This window comes from Triturus cristatus, chromosome 5_2, assembly GCF_964204655.1.
Source record: "Triturus cristatus chromosome 5_2, aTriCri1.1, whole genome shotgun sequence".
Lineage (NCBI taxonomy): Eukaryota > Metazoa > Chordata > Amphibia > Caudata > Salamandridae > Triturus > Triturus cristatus.
In genome coordinates, this window is record NC_140588.1 from 723131793 (window position 1) to 723151884 (window position 20092).

The following is a 20092-nucleotide window of genomic DNA, read 5'->3' on the forward strand; positions in this document are numbered from 1 at the left end:
ACAACTTGCACAATGATTGAATCGAAGTTTGTTATGGTTGCATTGGACTTGTTTCCAGTTGAGTGTTGCCACCAAAGCATACCAATCTTCCTCACATAGGTTAAATGCATAATTTGTGTTAACTTTATCTAGCTTGATGTGTCTCATCATTGAAAGAAAAACTTCTTGTGGCACATCAATTAAAGTTGGTTGTGACATCCCAGCAGATACTTCAACAGTGTATTGGAATGATCATGCAGCCACAATAGGTAGTACTTCCATTCTTTTCACTAATGATGTTATTGATGTGTTTTTCCTATTATGAGGTTGAAGATCTGGCTCTAGCTGATGACATATATCAATCAGAGTTTGCCTATTTGATCTTATTTGTTTTAATTATATTATGTTCTTACACTGTGGCAAGGTCTGGAACTGTCTATTTTTATCTATTTTTTAAAGAAGTAAAAACTATACCTACATGGAATTTATTTATGAATAAAAAATGTATGATGGCAGTTTAAAAAGTTTTCAAATAGAGGAAAAAATAATACAACACCAGTCTTTGACTTGGTTATTTTTGATTTTATTCAACCTGACCTGAGCCACAGGGTGGGATGTGGATACCACAAGCAGCGGGAATTTGAATAGCAGAAGCCTGAGGCATTAGGGTGACGGGCCCCCCTAAGCGCCAAATAGAGGGGACTAAGCACCAGGGAGCACTTGCTACGGTCTGGGCCTATGATCCGCACTGCTCTCCTACACGACCAAACTGCCCTGGGGTAAGCATGTCTCACAACAAACTTCTGCCGCAATAGGTTGATGTATGGGCCAATCAATCAACAATCCACTCACGCCCACGTTGGGCTTCTGATGGTCCCTCGCTGGGCGCTTTGGTCCTCCCCCCTCTCATAGCTGTTGACTGAATGCGGTGGTGGGGGCTTGCGCTTGCTGTTTGCCCGTACTGCCCCTGCACATCCTGATACTTTTTTAATTGCCGTTCAGATGTTGTGCCTCCACGCACCATTATTTGTCCCTACAATCACCGCACTGCGATGGCTGGCTTTCCTCTGCCTTGTAAGCTTTAAAATGGTGAGGCCCTGATTGCTTTGATTGCCATGCCCTGTTGCTACCACCGGCATCTTGTTCTCCGCTCTGTCCTCCTCAAAATGGCAACCACTCGACTGCTCCAAAATGTCTCCATCGACCCACTTCTTGGACGCCTGCGATTATCACGCTGCGATGGACAATGCTCCTCAGCCTTGTAAGCATTAATATGACACACCAATTTTCTAATAATTGGCCACCATGAGTGGGCCCCTTTCCAAAGCACTCCTTCTCCCCTTGTTGAGGAGGGATCCAGCATGTATGTCCTGGAGTCTCAGAGAGCCCTCTGAGAGAGTCCACAGCGACAAGTGAGTCTCTCACAGCGGAAGCCTGGGTTTTTATCCCATTACCACTGGGAGCACAGCACCGTACACCGTGACCGGCACGCTCGATGGAACTTTTTGGACTATGCCCCCCTAGGCGGAAACTATAACCGATCTGTATGTACTGCGGTGCCCGAGCAACCTCTGGCCGATGACCGGTAGAGTTGTCCCATGCAGCTATTGAGGAGTTTGGCTCTGGTTCACCCCTCGGCTGTCACCTACCCAGCCAGATGTCGGACACTGTTTTTCCTCGTCTCCCCGATGTGCCTCCTATACCCTCCCCCTCCTCCTCCCTCCATTATTCTCCTCTACCTCCCCTATTCCTTCCCTCTCTCCCCTATTCTTCTCTCCCCTTGCCAATTTTTTTTTCTCCTCGTGATTATGATATGCCTTTGTACTCATGTAATTCCTGTAACTATGCTCCAGTATCTGATGTAACTTTGTAACCATGTTATGAAACAATGTTTCTCCTCATGTAAAGCACTCTGAAACCTCCGCGTCTAGCCAGCACTATATACAACTCAATAAATAAATAATTCTACAAAAACAAATAAACTAAAACCGGATGAAAATAAAAAAGCAAACACAAATTTGCATTATCTATCGTGGTGAATAAAATTATTGTTGAAAAGCCAAAATAGTTTGAAGGCCAATGTCCAAGATACAACTGGCATCATAAAGGTAAACGTGTCCAGAAAGTAGTCCACAGAGTGAATGGTAGTCACACACTGGAGGAAGTTAAGTTCTGGGTCCATTGCCAGTGGTGGTGGTGGTCTTGCCATCTTCTCTTGCTGGTCTGCATGAATGTGTACATCTGCAGGGGCTGGTGGATCCACAGTTGCAGGGTCTGAAGAGGGTGCAGGTGTTTCCTCTTGTGGCAGGGCCTCCCTTTCTGTGGCTGACGCAGATGTAGTTGGGGCAGATGTAGTAGGACCACAGAAAGGAGAAGATGTTGTTGGAAAAGCCATGCGCATATAGATGAAAATATCATGCAGCACCCCAGTCAGGGAGCCAAACTTAGAGTTCAGATTCTCCATCTGTATATTGTGCACCCTTTGTAACTTGTTTATCTCCCGGGTCTCTGCCCAACATGTCTTGGGATTGGTGGAGGGATCCCAAGACTTGGTCAATGGTGGCCTGGGTAACAGTGAACCCAGTGGCCTCACTTTGCAGGCCCACAGATTCCCTCACACAACCCCTACCCCTCTACCCTGTGCCCTTGACCCAGTCTGGGTCATTCCACTGGTTCCTGCCTGAATTGGAGATAGTGGTGTCGGTGTTTTGACAGCAGACAGGACTGGGGACACAAGATTGGGTTATAATGGTTTGGACACAGGAAAAGGAGGTAGCCATAGGCTAAGGTGTGGTAACAGCTGGGGTGGGAGATGTAGGTGTGGGCCAAGTGAGACTCACTGGAGCTGACTGTCCAGGCAGACCAGATGGACCAGGCTGCTCTTGGTCAAGCAGAGTTGCAGGACTGTGGTCATCACAGAAGGCTTGATCATGGTCTGGAGTGAAGCTATCCTCAGTGGTAGATTGCTGTCAACGTAATCTAGCTGTTGGACCTATTATGAAATAATGGCAAATAACATTTTTTGTAATCTGGATTATACATCAAAATAGTTTGAAGCTACAAAATGAAGCAACCTATGAAGCAACCTAAAAGTAAAAAGCTAAAGATTAGGATGATTATACCTTTCAATGGTATGATGATAGGTTACACGAACAGTTTAAATGACACACAAAACTGCTTCAAAACAAAAAGTGAAAAGAAGTCATGAAATGCAAAAATATGATTAAAAACTATACATGAAATATACCAAACATTTCACACAACGCAGTAGAGAGATAAAAGGTGAATAAACCATTCCAAGGCCTAGCAGCTATTATTCTGACATTTACAACATGACATATAGCATTAGTCATCCTATAAACATTGCAGAGTACATTTTCACAGAAATAACTACTTATATTCAACGTACCAAATTACATTCCTTAAAGTTTTTCGTAAAATACACTTTTATTTGTGAAAAAAATTACATCAATTTCATCAAATAACAGGGACTGGACAACATACAACATTCAACTCAAAAACATTTAAAAACATAGCATGAAATAGAGATTGATAAATACCTGACACTTTGACATATGTGAAAATGTGTTAGGACAGAGAGCATCTATTAGATAACATTGCAATAATATTTTTGCAAAACAAAAATAAGGCATCATGGTAGTTGTAGCCATTTCAATTAAACATTACCAACAATACTAGTAAGGCTGCCATGTTATCATCCCAAAATCGCCCCCCACCCTCCACTGTTGATGATCAAGCAAGGCAGTGTACTGCAGCCCCTAGCAGGGCAAATTCAGCGTCTGTCCCTCCACATTACAGTGACCCCCAGCAAGAGCAGGGTAGGATCCATTAAAATTGCTGAAACCCTTAATCCACCACTGTGTATTAATTTACCACCAGCCTCAACCCCCTACATTGTTATCTTGACAGGCATCCCCGAGCTTGGGAGGGGGCAAAAGGAATCACACCAGGAACTAAAGAATAAATGCATGTTCTGCTTAGCCAACAACAAGCAATTCCGATATGAGGATGCTGGAGAAATCTTAACGACCCGTCGAGTAGGTTGAGTAGGTTGGGGACCCAAGGTTTTACAGGGAGACTGTGCAGTTATTACTTTTAGAAATCCATCAGTCACCCGAGCAATTCTAACCAGGGACGACTGGAGTCAGGAGGGGACTATAAGAGCTGTCCCGCTGGGTTATTTTTATCCCCCACGGGGCCCATAACATTGTAGAGATGAATGGGAAGGGAGGTCAATTAATCAAAATTACCAAATAGATACCTTGGGATTCCAACTACGGAGGCAACCACTCTTCACCATCCCTACAACTAATAGGTTCAGGGTCCTGGAGGGAGTGGATTGACTTGCACCCAAGAGGTGCAGGGTGGAGGAAAACACACACCAAGCAGAGGTGGTCACAGACCAGTGCATGATAGCAGAAGAGGGTGAGCCCAGTGGGAGCAAGAGAGGGACAGCTAGAGGTAACAAGTTAGAAACCGAAGGGACTAAAATCCCATGTCTCCAACTGTGAGTCTCCCCAGAAGTTAGGTTTGTGCACAGGAGGGATTATGCCCCACCCCGTCCACAGAATGCATGTCAAATAATAACTGGCCAGGTCTATTGGGGCTGCGAGTTATTTCTTGGAACGTGGCCGGCCATGCCCCCAAGATGGATAGTTCTGACTGGGGGAGCTTTATTGAACAACACAAAATTAGCATGTTCCAGGAAACATGGGTAAGGGGGGATCTTTCCAAACTAGGCTATGCTACATATACCATACTAGCGACATCAGGAGGAAAAGGGAGGCCGTTAGGGGGGTTGTGCACTTGGGTGGGGACACACCTGGGTTGTACATCCACCCAGCTAGAAACAGCCTCAAATGACATATTGTGTGTCCTCCTTAAATTCCCCCTAAGGCTACTGTTGCTTTAATAAATGTCAATTCTAGACCAGTTAGCCGTACTCAAGAATCGAAGACCCTTGACGAGCTAACGACATTCCTTGCTACCATCCCTGACAACTACTTGTTAATTGTAGGGGGGATTTCAATTGCCAGTATGAGCCCCTAGATGGTATGAATAGGGATACCCTGTGTGATGAAGATCTACATTGGGCTGTACCAGACACAACTTGTCCGTTAGTAAGAGCATGGACTCCCCTGGTACTACAGATTAATTCTTTGGTATTAAAACATTCATTGAGGGCATGCAATGGCAGAACCAGGTCTGACATCCCTGGTAAGCAGACTTTAAACAGAATCGTCCAAGGCTCCTTAATCGATTATATTCTGGTTAGTATAGCTTCATGGCACAGGGTCGTTGATTTTAAGATTGTGCCGCGCCACGATAGTGACCACAACGCACTAGTCTTAGAACTACTCATACCAACCTCTGAGAGTACCGACAATTTGGCTACACCTGCTGATGGCAGATTGACTATCACTATTTGTAGGAAGAGAGTTCGATGGGCGGAATTGAGTAAATCTCAGGAAAAGTTAGGCGCCCTGTATCAAACAGTTATCCCGTTCCTCATGGACTCTATTCAATCTGTCTCGACCGCCAATACACAATTCGAGTTACTGAAGGTTGTTTTAAATCATACTAAGCTAACAGCCACTATGGCCGACTTTTTCTTCCCAGTAAATAAAGTTAATAAGAATAGAATACCTCGCCATCCATGGTTTAATGGAAAATGCCAAAAGGCCAAAACAGCTCTGGTCTCTGCCATTAAGGCAAAAAATAGATCATTGATTAAAATCTGCAGAGCGGCCTGAGCAGAGCACTGTGGAGGCAAAAAAAGAGTGGGAAAGTGAAAAGTGGGAAACCCTTAGAAGTTCCCTGTGATCCCGGGATTTTTTGGAACATGGTGAATACGGGTTGCCCTGAAGGAAAACCAGCAATAGAGCCAAACCTAGAGGCAAATTTATGGAGGGATCACTTTGAGTCCCTCTACTCGAGAGCAAAGCCAGAGTCCAGTGTAACAAACAATATAGGTCACTCTCCACAGCCAGACTGCTCTAATGTAATTAAGAATACCCTTAGAGTGGTTGATGATAACCCGATGATTACCCTCACAGAGGTAACTGGTGCTCTAAGCCAAATTGCGCCTGGAAAGGCACCAGGATTAGGCAAAATCCATAGGGATTTGTTCCGAAGCGAACCAACTATTTGGAATCCTTATTTCTGGATTTTATTTAATGCGGTCATGCAAGGTATGACAATTCCCACTCGCTGGGCCGGGGCTGAAATTAATAATCCCCGATGTTGCCTACAAACTATAGGCCCATAAGCCTTATTGACATAAGCCAAAAAGATCTTTGCACGGAAATTGCTCCACCGTCTGCAGAGCTGGATGGAGAAACATAAAGTTCTTAGTCCGTTCCAAGCAGGGTTTAGAGAACAAATGTCCACTTTAGACCAGAACTTTAGGCTACAATTATTACATTGGAAGACCGAGTGTTCAATCGGGCTTTCTCTGGGGCCGCTCCAAGAATATGGAACTCTCTCCCGCCCGCCATCAGAAGAATCCCTTCTCTGGCACGTTTCAAAAAGGAGGCCAAAACTTTCCTTATGGGTAAATTCCTCTCCTAAATGTTGCCTCCTACCAACACAGAGACCCTGACCAACTACCGACTAGCGCCGCCCATCTGAGTATCGAGCTACCTCACAAAGAATCCTGGGTCCTTATCTTGAGTAATCACAAATGTAATCTGTACGTACATGTCCTCTATCCCTTATGTATCCTGCACTCCCGCCCCCTCTTTATCTTTTGCACTTTGTGATTCCATGCCTATTGTACACTTTTTTGATCCATGTAAAGCGTTCCGATACCCTAACGGGTCAAGTTTGCGCTATATAAAACACAAAAATAAAATAAATAAAATAATATAGAGGGTGGCAGCCTCTACCTAATTTTTGTAGACCTAAAATTTGCATTTGGCCTGGTCCTAAGAGAAAAGTTGTGGGCAGTCCTGCTAGAGATGGGGGTCCCACCACACTTGTGCCAAGCAATAAAACAACTGCATGAAGGGAACTTCGAACAAATAAGATTTGGCAAACATGGGGAACTCACTACACCCATCCTTGTAGATAGAGGAGTATGCCAGGGCTGCGTTCTCGCCCTGACCCTTTTTAGTCTTTTTATAAATGGGTTAGTTGATTTTTTTAATTCTGAGAAAGATTTAGATGCACCTAAGCTGGCAGCACGAAATATCCCGGCCATGATGTTTGCAGATGATACCCTGTTGTTATCTAAATCTCCAATGGGCATACAGAGGGTTTTAAATAAATTTGACGCCTTCTGTAAAGAAAGGGAGCTTGAGATTTATTTACAAAAAAACAAATTCATCGTATTTAACTCAGCCAAAAGTACTCGATCAAACCCATATTTAGATGGTAGACCCCTAGAGAGGGTATCCATTTTTGACTACCTCGGCATTACTATTACAGAAAAAATGGATTGGGGAGCACAGATCAAAAAACAAGCCTGAAGTTAGTGCAATCAACCGGGGGTTTGTCCAAGGTATATTGAAAATTCTATCTGCAAACCAGTGGGCCCAGCAGTAGAGATATATAGGGTCCAAGCTAGAGATGCTGCCTTATACGGAGCTGAAATTTGGGGCCACGACCGCACCGATAGTCTAACACAAACAGAAAATCATTTTGTTCGACAATTGTTTGGTCTTCCCCGCAGCACCCCACTTATTCCGCTACGATTAGACCTGATGGTTAGGTCAATCACGGAGGAAGCCTCTCTGAGACCCCTCTTATACTGGAGGCGCCAGTGGGTTACTCCAGAATTGTTTGAATACATGGAAGAACTAAGAGAGATGATGAACCTACCGGGGGCACGGAGACTACCATGGTTATCTACGTCAGGAACACCCTTATATTCATGGGTCTGGGCAATCTTTGGGATAACACAGACATGACATGACCTACAGTCCCAAGGAAAGAGCTAAAGGGTTGTTACTGGGAGAATAAACTGACCCAGCTACAGGGGAACCATTTAATGGGGCAACTCACTGTAGCGTTTTTGGAAATGAAAGACCAATACATATTAGAGCCAGTTCCTAATGATATAAAGCCAGCTGCCGCAAAAGCTCTATTTACAGTTTAGGCATGGGGTATTGCAACTCCGTACTTTCACGAACAAATGGGCAGGCCTACAAACACTGGGTTGCCCGGCATGCGATTGTGCAGAAGAATCTGAATACCACGTGTTCTTTGTCTGTACTGGCTATAAGAGAGCAAGAAAATGATGGCTGGTTCAGATATGTAGAAACTTGGGAACTAGGTAATGCAAAGAGGCCTTTAGACTATTGAAATATAATGCAAGTCTCCCTATAGTTTACTCGGTGGCAGGCTTTTTATTTTCCATGTGGTGTACTCGAAGAGTCTTTCTTAAAATGCCCCCCAAAGATGGTGACTAAACTGGCGTATACTTTGTTCCGCTTTTTAACTGATGGAATTTATTAGTATGTCTTTTTAGCAGCATTTTGAAAAATGTATCTAATCTAAGGTACACATTACTTGGTGAGAAAGACTATCAAGAAGTAGGACTGGCATTAAAAGGTTTATAACAATGGTTTTAATTTCTTTTTGATTGAAGTCAACTGTTTTTATACAAACTTGTTATCTATATTTAAGGTTCTGCAAATTCCCTATTATATTATGCACTAGCACTTTAACGTAACCAGTTATGCTGCTAATTGTCTCATTGACCGATTTAAGCATTTTATATAAATGTAGATATTAACGTTTTTGAGTTTATCTGAGGGTCTTAATAAGAGCAGAAAACATTTTGTTATTATACACTGAACATAAGTACTGCATATATAGGTAATTGCAGACCGTGATACCAGGACTGACTGCAAATTAGATCTTTGTAGGCTATATTATATACTTAGATACAATGTAACTTGATGTCTGTATTCCTTTTTTACTTGTTTTTAACATAGATGAGATGTGCACATTTTGTGTAAATGCTTTTATGGTCATATTGATTGAAATAACTATTTACAAATAAAAAATGAAATTAACAACACTTGCAAATTTGCAAGTTAAACATACCTAGACAAATTATTCTGTAAAAAGGACAGACATTTGCAATGTTAAAAACTTATATTGAACTGCTATTATTGAAATTACTTTCAAACAAAAAAGCAACACCACAAGAGCATTGCTAAAAATGCATATATATGTTTGTATGTTTCTAAAAGGTGCGAAACACATTAACAACAGCTAAATGTAAATTAAAAACCAGATTTAGATTTAGTGACACATCAAAAGTGTAATTTATGGCATCGGGCCAACCATCATGGCTGTATGGATATGATCCGTATGAGCTCCATGGCATTTGCGGCGAAGTTGAGGTACTGGGGGGCCTAAGTCACTCAAGTCAACCCCCTCACACTACAGTAGTGACCCAGAATGGAAGATGCCCATGGGCTGCCGATTTGCCCCTCCCAACAGCAGTGAGAACCCTGTCTGTCCCTGTCTGCGCCACAATGGCCTGTGCCTCCAAGGTCCGGAGAGAGTCTGCATAGGTTTACAAATGCCGGAGACGGTATGACGCACTGCTCACCCTGAATGCCATGGCAGAAATTAACTAAATACTCCTGGGGGCAGTGTATAAGGACATTCTAGGCACCATCTGTCAGCATGGCTCTGCCCCGGAGTTCGCTGCAACAACCGCTCTACAAAACCTGGCACTAGTGGCACCATTTGCCCAACAGACACCCGCTCCAATGAAGCGTTGACTCTAGCAGGCTGCCTCACCACAACTGCACCCACTTGAAAGCCATGCTAATCCACCGCTGCGCTTCTGGACTCCCACAGAAGAGGTGTACCATAGGCCTTGAGGATGGAGGGGTAGGCCTCCCCCAATGCCTGACTCCAAAATGGCAGAGCATCATGCAGCGTTCCGGCTCCAGAACCCACAGTGCTTCAGTGACAACTTCGTGCCTGACATTGCAGTGAGTCCCGAGCCCTCATTAAAGCATATTAGCAGCAGACATGGCATGCCTGAGTTTATTATTGAGTAAAGGAATGCTCATATGGACAGACCGCTACATAAATACCAGTCTCACAGGAATATCCTGCATCTAGTCCCGATGGGATCCTAAGGTCACATCTCCAAGTAAAAGTGAACTGAATCAGATCCATGCCAGGGAGTTAGGCAGGAATCATATTGAAGGGACAATACAAGTTTGCAAAGATGTTCCCCATGCCATATTGAGACTCTCATCTCCACTCCATGGGGCTAATATTGTCCTCAATTCCATGGAATTCACATTGACGGGCTGAAGCTTGTCACCCAGAAGCAGATGGACTAATAAGCTGCAGTAAGGTCTTCTGGATCCACAGAGGTCCATCACTGGTCACTGCTTCTGATGAGCAATGCCTGCTTCCTCACCTGGATTGTCTCAATATATATTGTGTCAGCCTGGACATCCATTTGCAAGTTAGCGAAAGAGATTGAAGCAGTGGCTGATTCAGCTTCTTGGTCTATCCTTGAAAGGACCCCTGGAAGCACTACCCGTCACTTCACACCATGCAACAGCAGCCTGGTTCTATTTGCCACCAAAAAAAAAACAAGCATACAGGAATTCCAGCTACTTTCAACCTGTGGAAACATGAACACCACACTCGCCAGTGTCAGCGGAAGGGAATATGGCCCTAACTGAAGAAGACCTCCTCTCCTTCCTAAAAGACTTGAAAAAGGAGCTGCAGAAAGAGCCTCAAACCGGCCTCACAAACTCCCTGGAGAACCTTCGAACTGATGTCACCTCCAAACTTTCCAACCTACAACAGGACGTGGATTCTAGAGGAGCACAAACATTAGACTTAGACTCCACATGTCAATCTCTGGAACAGAGGGTGCGCCTCCTGGAGCACTCTTCTGAGCATCTCAAAGATCCTCTTCAAGCTGCATTACTAAAATGCGAGGACTTAGAAAATTGTGCTAGACGTGAGAAAATTAGGCTGCAAAACCTGGAGGAAGGAGCAGAAGTTCCAGATATGGAGGCCTTCCTGGTGGGTCTTTTCTCAGGGCTATTGGGCGAGAAAGGTCCTAGAGTTAAGTTAGACAGAGTCCATCGAGTTGGCCCTCCGACCCAGGGTGAGGGGAAACACTCCAGAGGTGTTCCAGCGAAGGTACACTTATTCAAAGTTAAGGATGTCATCCTACAGGCGGCAACGAAAGTGGAAGATGTGTATTTTCAGGGGGCCTCCTGCTCATTATATCAAGATATTGCTTCAGCAGCCTTAACTAGATGACTGTAATTTAGACCTGCGACTGATTAACTACAGCAGAAGAACATTAAGTATAGATGCACATACCTGTTTGGCCTTGCCCCTTAGCTTAATTAATAAAGACTACCATTTCTCTGACCTGTAAGGGGCAGTGACCCTGCTTGGAGTGACTACTCCCAATTTGGGGCACCGTCAAAGACACTCAGAAGAAAAGATCTGAAATCTGAGACCAGCCCTGACCAGAGACAATGGCCTCCACAGCGACGTCCTAGACGACAAGGGAAACATTGAGTCCCGAGATGAGATAGTCATCTACACCTTAGGTGCCAGGTTTTGTCCTGTTCCACATTAAACATTTGACTCTGTGCCCTAGGACGAACCTACTGTTCTCTACTATGCATATGTACGGTTGGCCCTAATGTGGGTAACAATACCTTCTGTGTGTTCTTCTGTTTCCATCCCGCAGCATTCCCATGATGAGACTCTGTGCTAGGTACTGATCCCGGTGGTAATAAAAGGCCTCACCACCGAATTAATATGCCCTTTACTTAGCTCAACCCTTTGTTATATATTCATGAATCCCATATGTGGTCCATAATGTACCTTTACCCAAAAGAAGGGATGAAACCTCAGACACATTACTAATCAGAAGACACTGTAATAGTGTTGACTACACTGACCTGGAATGTCAAAGGACTTAACTCCACAGCCAAATGGCAAAAAGTTGGGATATATATTCTTCACAAGAGACACAACATTGTGGTGTAACAGGAGACCCACCTTAAGTGCAGTGATGAACTCAGCCTTCGCCATAAAACGTACTTTCAGATTTAGCACTCCTCAGCGCCCAATAAACACAATGGGGCTGCCCTACTCTTCCACTCTTCTCTCAAATTTCAACCACTGAGTACTAAGCCAGATAGAAATGGCAGAATAGTGATGGTGAAAGGGAGCCTATGAAGCAGGCTATGTACAATAGTGTCAATGTATGCCCAAAACTCCGTGCAAACTACATTTCTTCACTCATTCCTCACCCTACTGGGGGCGGGGTGTTACGGAAGGGGAGATAGTCCTAATGGGTGAATCCAACCTTATTTGGGGCCCAGATTTAGACACCACCCATCCCAAACGATCTCATACAAAAAGCTTCATTAAAGTTTTAAAAGAGACTATGCACACTATAGGTCTGATAGATGCCTAGTGGACAACTAATCCTTTCACTCAAGACTATACTTGTTTTCCAACTCTCACCGCTCTTACTCCCAGTTGGACTACACATTTTGTAGCCAATCCCTGGAACCTGTCATTAAGACTGCCACATTCCACCCTATTGCCCAGTCCGATCGTGGCCCGGTAGAATTACTACTAGACTGTAAAGTCCCAACACGCAAATTTCAACTCTGGTTATTTTCACACTCTTTCACCAGATCCAGCACAGAGATGGGACACCTTCAAAGCTGTGATAAGAAGAAAGTGCATCTCACTTTTATCGGCACAAACCAAGACTGACCCTTGAAGCTGAACTTCAAGCTTCAGAAAAGACCCTTAAAGACACCCTCCACTTTAACACTACAGTAAAATTTTACAGCCCTTAGACGGAAATTAAATGCGGATTACATCAATGTAACAGAATTTGCCTTGCTCTGCTGCTTCCAACACATGACATATGACCCGAACAGGAAAGTGGGCAACCATATAGTGCGACAGCTGCAAGTTAAGCATAAGAGCGATTATATTGGCCACATCAACACAGAGAGGGAGGAGGTGATTACTTCTGAGCAAGGTAAAGTGAGTGCTCTCCATGACTTTTATGAAACCCTCTATACAGCCGAAACACCGAGCGACAATACACAACTTGACTATCTAGAAGGAGTTAAACTACCCCAAGTGTCAAACTATCAAAATGATTAACTAAGCAGCCTATTTAATGAGGATGAAGTTCAGACAGCTTTTAAAGCGCTTCAAACTCATAAATCCCCAGGACCAGATAGGTTTACTCCTCATTTTTACAAACCTTTCAGCCCTGAATCGTTGCCTCACTTCGCTCATCTATTAACTACATAGCTTCCACTAAAAGGGTCACTCCCTCAATGAGCAAGGGATTACTTACTGTTATCCCTAAACCCAAGAAGGACCCACACTGTTGCGCTTCCTATAGGCCCATAGCCCTGCTAAATCTAGACGCAAAGCTTGATACTAAAATACTAGTGACATACTAGTTACAAGACTGGAAAGTATCATGCCAGATTGCATATGCCCAGATCAGTCTGGCTTTATTCAGGGGCGATAGACACACAACAACCTGTGCAGGGTGATCTACCTGGTCAAAAAAGCTACTAAAATACAGATTTATTTGTGTTAGACACAGAGAAGGCCTTCAACCGTATGGACTGGTCCTTCTTCTTCCAAACCCTTTGTAAATTCTGCATTGCTGAACATTTTATAGCAATAATACAAGCAAACTATGCATATCCATGTTCGCGCGTAGTGGGTAACAGACTAGGATCGAATGCCTTTCAACTTAGACTGGGCACACGTCAGGGATGCCCACTTTCACCACCATTGTTTGCACTTAGCATAGAACCCCTTGCTGACAAAATTAGAGATACAGCCTCGATCAGTTGTATCCCCTTTGGCTCTATATATCACAAAGTGTCACTACTGGCATATGACATGCTACTCTTCCTTACTTCCCCCGCTATCTTCCTACCTGGGGGCCAAGATCACCCCGATGATTTCAGATCTCTATTGCGCAAATTTACCCCCCACTCCTACGCCAACTGAAAATAGTTTTCAAATGATGGACCGCCATATACCTAAATGGTCGGTTTGCATAAAAGCAGTAAAAATGACAGTTTTGCCACAGGTCCTCTACCTTTTTCAAGCCCTTCCAATGGTGCTCAACCAATAATTTTTCTCGGAACTTCACTCCATGGTAATACATTTTATATGGCAGTACCATAGAGCCCATCTACCATATAAACCGTTGTGACTACCAAGAGAAGTAGGGGGAGTTACTTTTCCAGATTTTCTCTTACATTGAAAAGCAGCACAACTGAGGGTCATAACCGAATGTTCCCAGAAAGATTCGGATAAATATTGGCTCCACATGAACTGGACGGTAATTGGCTGCTATGTCCAGGATGTCTTTTGTAAAGCAAAAAATGACCAACCCCCTAATATTTACCTAAGTACAACCACTAAAACAGCTGTTATACAATGGGACTCGGTTGTCCGGGCACCGGGTTGGACTATTTTCCCCTCTCCCTACACCCCAATCTACTTCAATCCTTCATTCCCTCCCGCTCCCACGCGGGGCTCATTTCCATCTGTGGTGAGAGAGAGGCTGTCATGATCACAAATCTGTTCTATGGTTGGGATATCCTCATTCCATTATGTGGCTTTGTCTAGGAGCATCAAAAACAGCCCTAGCAGCAGCATTGAAGAAAACCACTGCACCATCACTTTATCACTGGTATTCCAGACTCTGGCAAGCACTCACAATGGAAAGAATGGCAGAAATATTGTTGGACAACTTAACAACTTTGAATACCAATGGGGAACCCTTGTTAGATTCTTGTCAGAAGGCCTCCCTCTTACCACTTGTCCTAAGCGCACATGAGCACTCCACCTCTTCTAGTTCTAGGCTTCCTAAGGGTGTATTGACCACCTCCGGTTGACTGATGGAAGGTATTTCAAGGCTCTGTACCCGCCAGCTTACTTCCCACCCATCACACATTATAGAGATGTTTTATTCCTTTTTCATGATCAGTTAAGTTTTGGTTTCCTTTTTTTTCGGTGGGGGGGGCGTTTGTTGAGCAATAGATTAATTCAATGTGAATATATCCTGCTAATGGTACCATACTTGGTTTTTGCTTGATATAGTGAGCATGTCTTGGTCTGTTTCTTTTTTGCAACTGAATCCTTCTTTGGCATGCTGAATATGATTAAACATGCCTTTTTTAACTGTACTGTACTTGTAGGGTTAGCAAAAGGAAAAAAGATAATACCTAATAAAGGGAATACGACAAAAAAAGTGTAACTTTCCAGTCTGCGTTCTATCAGTTGATTACTGTCAAGCCTTCAGGATGTTGGATGTGCAAGGCCTTCTCCTTCCAGGGCAAGCAGGGAAAACCACCACCAGTCCTCTGGGCCTCCAGGTGACACTTGGAGGCTAGGAAACACACTCTTCCCCGCAGGTCATTCTAGCTCTTCCTAATTCCCTCCTGTGTGTGCAAGTTGTTTGCTACAGCATTCACTCTGTCAACTATTCTTGCCCACATTCGCCTTTTCAGAAATATGGTTGTATTTTGTACCAAACAATTGTGGCTCTGATCAAATAATTTCATCCACCATGACTAGCAATTCTCCCTCTGTAAAAGGGGGATTTCTCCTCCGTGCCATTTTCAATAAACAAACATTAAGTAAATGTTATGATGCACAAAAATATGAATGAAAGAATAAATAGGGGACAAGAAACAGAGAAAGCTACAAAATAACCTTGACTTAACTCCCAAATGTTCAGCTAGCAAATGTTGAGGTGCAGTGGAATGACAAAGGATCATGGTCTGAAATGGAGTGTGTCTTATAGTGTGATATGCAGGTGAACACAATTAGCCACATTAACCTCAGGTGTGTGATACCAGCATGCATCCTACAGCCACAGGAATAGTCCAATGTTGACTCTGTCCCTCGACGATATCACTCCTTTGGCTATCCGCCACTCGAACACTGCCAGCACAACTGTTATATCTAAATAGGCTTGACGCAACCCCGCCACTCTGACGGTGATAGAGAAATGTTAGCCAGCAGAGGAGTCCACCGTGTCGACTGTGGTGACCCATTTACGCAATGGATAAAACTCTGTCGCTGCGGACGGTAGTTCAGCCAGCACACATCTAAATAGGGTGAGCACGAGTCCGTCCAGTTTGGCGGAGTACTTGTAAACTTTTCCACAAAGGGACAATGGGAGTACCACCAAGATCTAAACCAGGCAGTTAATATTCAACCTAAGATAAATATTTATAATAGTAGCAAGTGCATATTCTGCCAAATTTTAAATCTTACCCCTTTTCCTATCCCGCAGGTCCAACCTTTTCTATGAGATGCATGTATTCAGCATTTAGCATGAGTATTCAGTGTCCTACACAAGCGCCATATTGGATTTGCTTTATTGAGCTGACTCACGCATTGGGGAGATCATGTGTAGCCATGTTTTTCCTACACGGGCACCTGTATCTGGCTCTACTCTTGCATTTTTTACTGAGCTTTATACTATTTCTTCATATAAATGACTAATTGACTGACTTTTAACTATTCAATTTGCCTTCTGTGCTGATTTTACCCTGAAATAAACCTTCATGGTTTTATTATAATAATATTTACTCATATTTTATTACAAATATATTAATATAAAGGGTGAGCAGTAAACTTCGCTCTGCCGGCACAGTTTATGGAGTTTTTCTGCTGTGCACTCTGTTTGGAGCACGGAAATTAGAAAAAACTCAGCTAACCACCGCGGGGCGAAATTTACCGACACCCACCCCTAAAAACCTTTTATTGCTGGTGCTGGTTAGCACACATAAATGAAAACGCCTGTCGATACAAGCAAACGCCTCCAGTGTAAAACTTGTCTGACATGTTAGTCGCAGTTAAACCCTGAGACTGTCATGGAATCCGGCACAGGCTTCTAATACATAACAACTCCTAACATGGTCCCCTCTCACCAGTACAGCCATTCCTTAAGAAGCGCTAGTGAGGACGGAACGAGCAAAAGCACTTGTGGACTCCACAGCCAATTACTACTTCAGAATTCTGTATGGCACAGTGGAATTGGCTGGGTGCCCCAACTCTCAAATCCTAGATTGCCTTACACATTATCAGCAATGGCTTGTCCCAGAAGACTACCAGAATGTATTCAACACACAGTTGTATTGGTCGTTATGCGACCCGGATGCCTTTCAAAATGACTGCTAAATGATGATGATAATACATTATAGAAGGAAGACAGAGTTGTACGTGATGCTGAATTCATGGATGGTCTATCTAAGTAGCGAACATGTGGTCATCGCACTTAGAGGTAAAAAGGACTGATATAAACAATACCTTAAACTGCTTTTTTGTTCATTATTTTTTGGAACCAACTGCAATTGAATAGGTTTCCTTCATTGTGGTAAGAATGGAACTTATCCTTGTAACATAAGGCAGTGGTAGGAATGGCTGACAAAGTAGAAGGTGAGATGCATTGCCTGGGCAGGTTTCCTAGGTAAAGGACTACCTTGTTCCTGACAAAGAGAAACCTCTGGAGTTCAGAGAATCCAAAAGGAACTGGTTGTTTTGTGCAGCATGCAGAGCCCTGTAGAAATTGCATAAGATCCATTGAGCTATAAGGCATGATGAAGAAAGTCATCAGGCTGGTAGTTTCACAGGGTGAAATCCGTGGTCACAAAGTTTATGTTGCACATCTGTGGGCCAGACTTCCCTTTGCTGAAGGCACCTAATTTAATAACAGAGCGTGTCACTCTTTTGTAAGTAAACCTGAGAAGTTGATGTGAAGACCTGCTGGTTGATGGATGGGATTCTTGGTGGAATAAACTTAAGAAGAAACAGCATACCTGTGTCCTGATATATTACTGGTATGCTTCACTGGCGTAGTCGGCAGGATGAACACTAAGAATCTCAACACAGAAGATTGGTGAGAGATATATCTTTTTTTTTTAATAAATAGAGACTGTTTACTCAAGAATAACTACTACTTGACTTTCCTACTCATAAAATATTGAGGAGTATGGATTATATATAATGGAGTTTAAAGAAAAAGCAATTTAAAGGAATTTGAAGAAATTCTTTCACTTGAAATGTTTAATACTGCGTTGGGAAAGATTGGGAGCTTCGCCGCATAATTGGTACCTTTTAGTTTACTTTATCAATGCGGGCTCATCCTTGTCTTGTGAAGATTATGAAGACACTTGAGGGATTTATTTAAAGAAAGTCCTTGTCGTGATAACCAGCAAGAAGCGCTTGTTTTAAGATCCTTGTTGTGAAAATCAGCAGGAAGCGCTTGTTAGAAGTGCATGTTGTAGTAACCAGCAGGAAGCGTTTGTTTCTAAATTGAATACAATTCATCAAAACGCTTGTGTCTGCAATAAAGAGTATCTGGATGGCAAAGAAATTTTGACAAGCGGTTGTGTGTTGTGACATTTTACTAAAGTGACATTCAGCACTTGCATCTCATTTGAAACCGTGCCTTGGGATCACAGGCGGTGGCAAGACGGTAGTACAAAACGTTGATTGTAAAAGGTAATCGTTAAGATTTTGAAGGTAGACATTCTTGTTACCTGTTGTGGATTGTTGACGACTTGAAGGTAAACATCCTCGACGCTCTTTATTTTCGAACCTTGAGCATGGGACCTTGTTTGTTCAAGCTTGTGCATCCTTTCAAGCTGTGTCCTGTGTTCTACGTCATCGCGGAGCGCTGGGTCTTATGTCCTACATCATCACGCAGCGTAGCGGAGGAGCCATCTTGGTTTGGGGATGTGTATGATTTGAATTACACTGATGCGCACAGCTTAACATTGTTTATGGATACTCTTTTCTTGTTGCTACTATGTTAATGCGCACAGCTCTAAGATCGTCACTGACGCGCACAGCTTGACTTTTCTGTCAAATTCGCTTTGGTTGTTGGTTCTGCGCTGATGTGCACAGCAGTCATAACAATCCCACGCACAGCTCCAGGATCGTCGCTGATGCGCACAGCCTGATATTTTTCTCAACTTGCCTTGGTTGTTGGTTCTGCGCTGATGCACTCAGTAATCATAACGATCACGCGCACAGCTCCACGATCGTCAGATGCTCACAGATCATAATACGCTGATGTGCACAGCACGGTCACTGGATAACACACATATTTATATTGTTAATAGTACGCTGTTGCACATAACATTTATGATTTTTTTTATGTCATGATGCTCATGTTTAATGTCTTCATTTTACTCAACTAGTGATTTCAAATATTCACATGAACTAGTTATGCCTATTGTTTTGGAACAGATTTATCTCTTATGATATAATATTACATTTCTTTATCACATAGTGTAGTGATCTAAAATTTTAAGGAGTACACTAGCCTTACAGTACTTGTTTGTTAAATAAAAAAAAAAAGAGGGTGGGAAAAGGCAATATGTTACTGCTGCACCCTTCTTTCTTACTACTCCAGGTGATCCTCCTTTACAGAGGAAAAAATGGAAGGTGGTGTTCGAACGATATGCTGGAGTATGTGGGCCCTCTCTTAGCGCAGAAAGGAACTCGCCATTATTATTGCATTGCTTAGGATCCGAGGGCCAAGCTGTATTTGACCATTTACCAGATCTTTATACTGAAGAAGAAAATGGGCTCAATGATTATGAGGTTTGCATAAAGAAATTAGATAAACACTATTTGCCCAAAGTGAGTACTATTTTGGAGCGTTACAAATTTGCTAAAAGAATGCAAGGTGAAAATGAAACGGTGGAAGGTTACGTAACATATTTGAGGAAACTTGCATCCTCGTGCAAATTTGGTAACCTGACCGATGAACGGATACGAGATCAGTTCATGTTTGGATGCAACATGGAAAGGGTCAGAGAGGAACTGTGGTTACGAGATGAGCCTACATTGGATGATGTTCTCACTGTTGAGAAAAGGATTGAGCACTCGTTGAAGTGTGTTGCTGTGTTAAAGAAAGATTCTGAGAAAGAATGTAAAGTGCAAGAGGTCAGATGCAAGAATATTACAATGGTTGAATCTAAAGAAAAGAATAAAAGTCCTGCGTTAAATAGTGGAAAATTGAGTGAGAAGTGGGTGAACGTTAAATGTTACA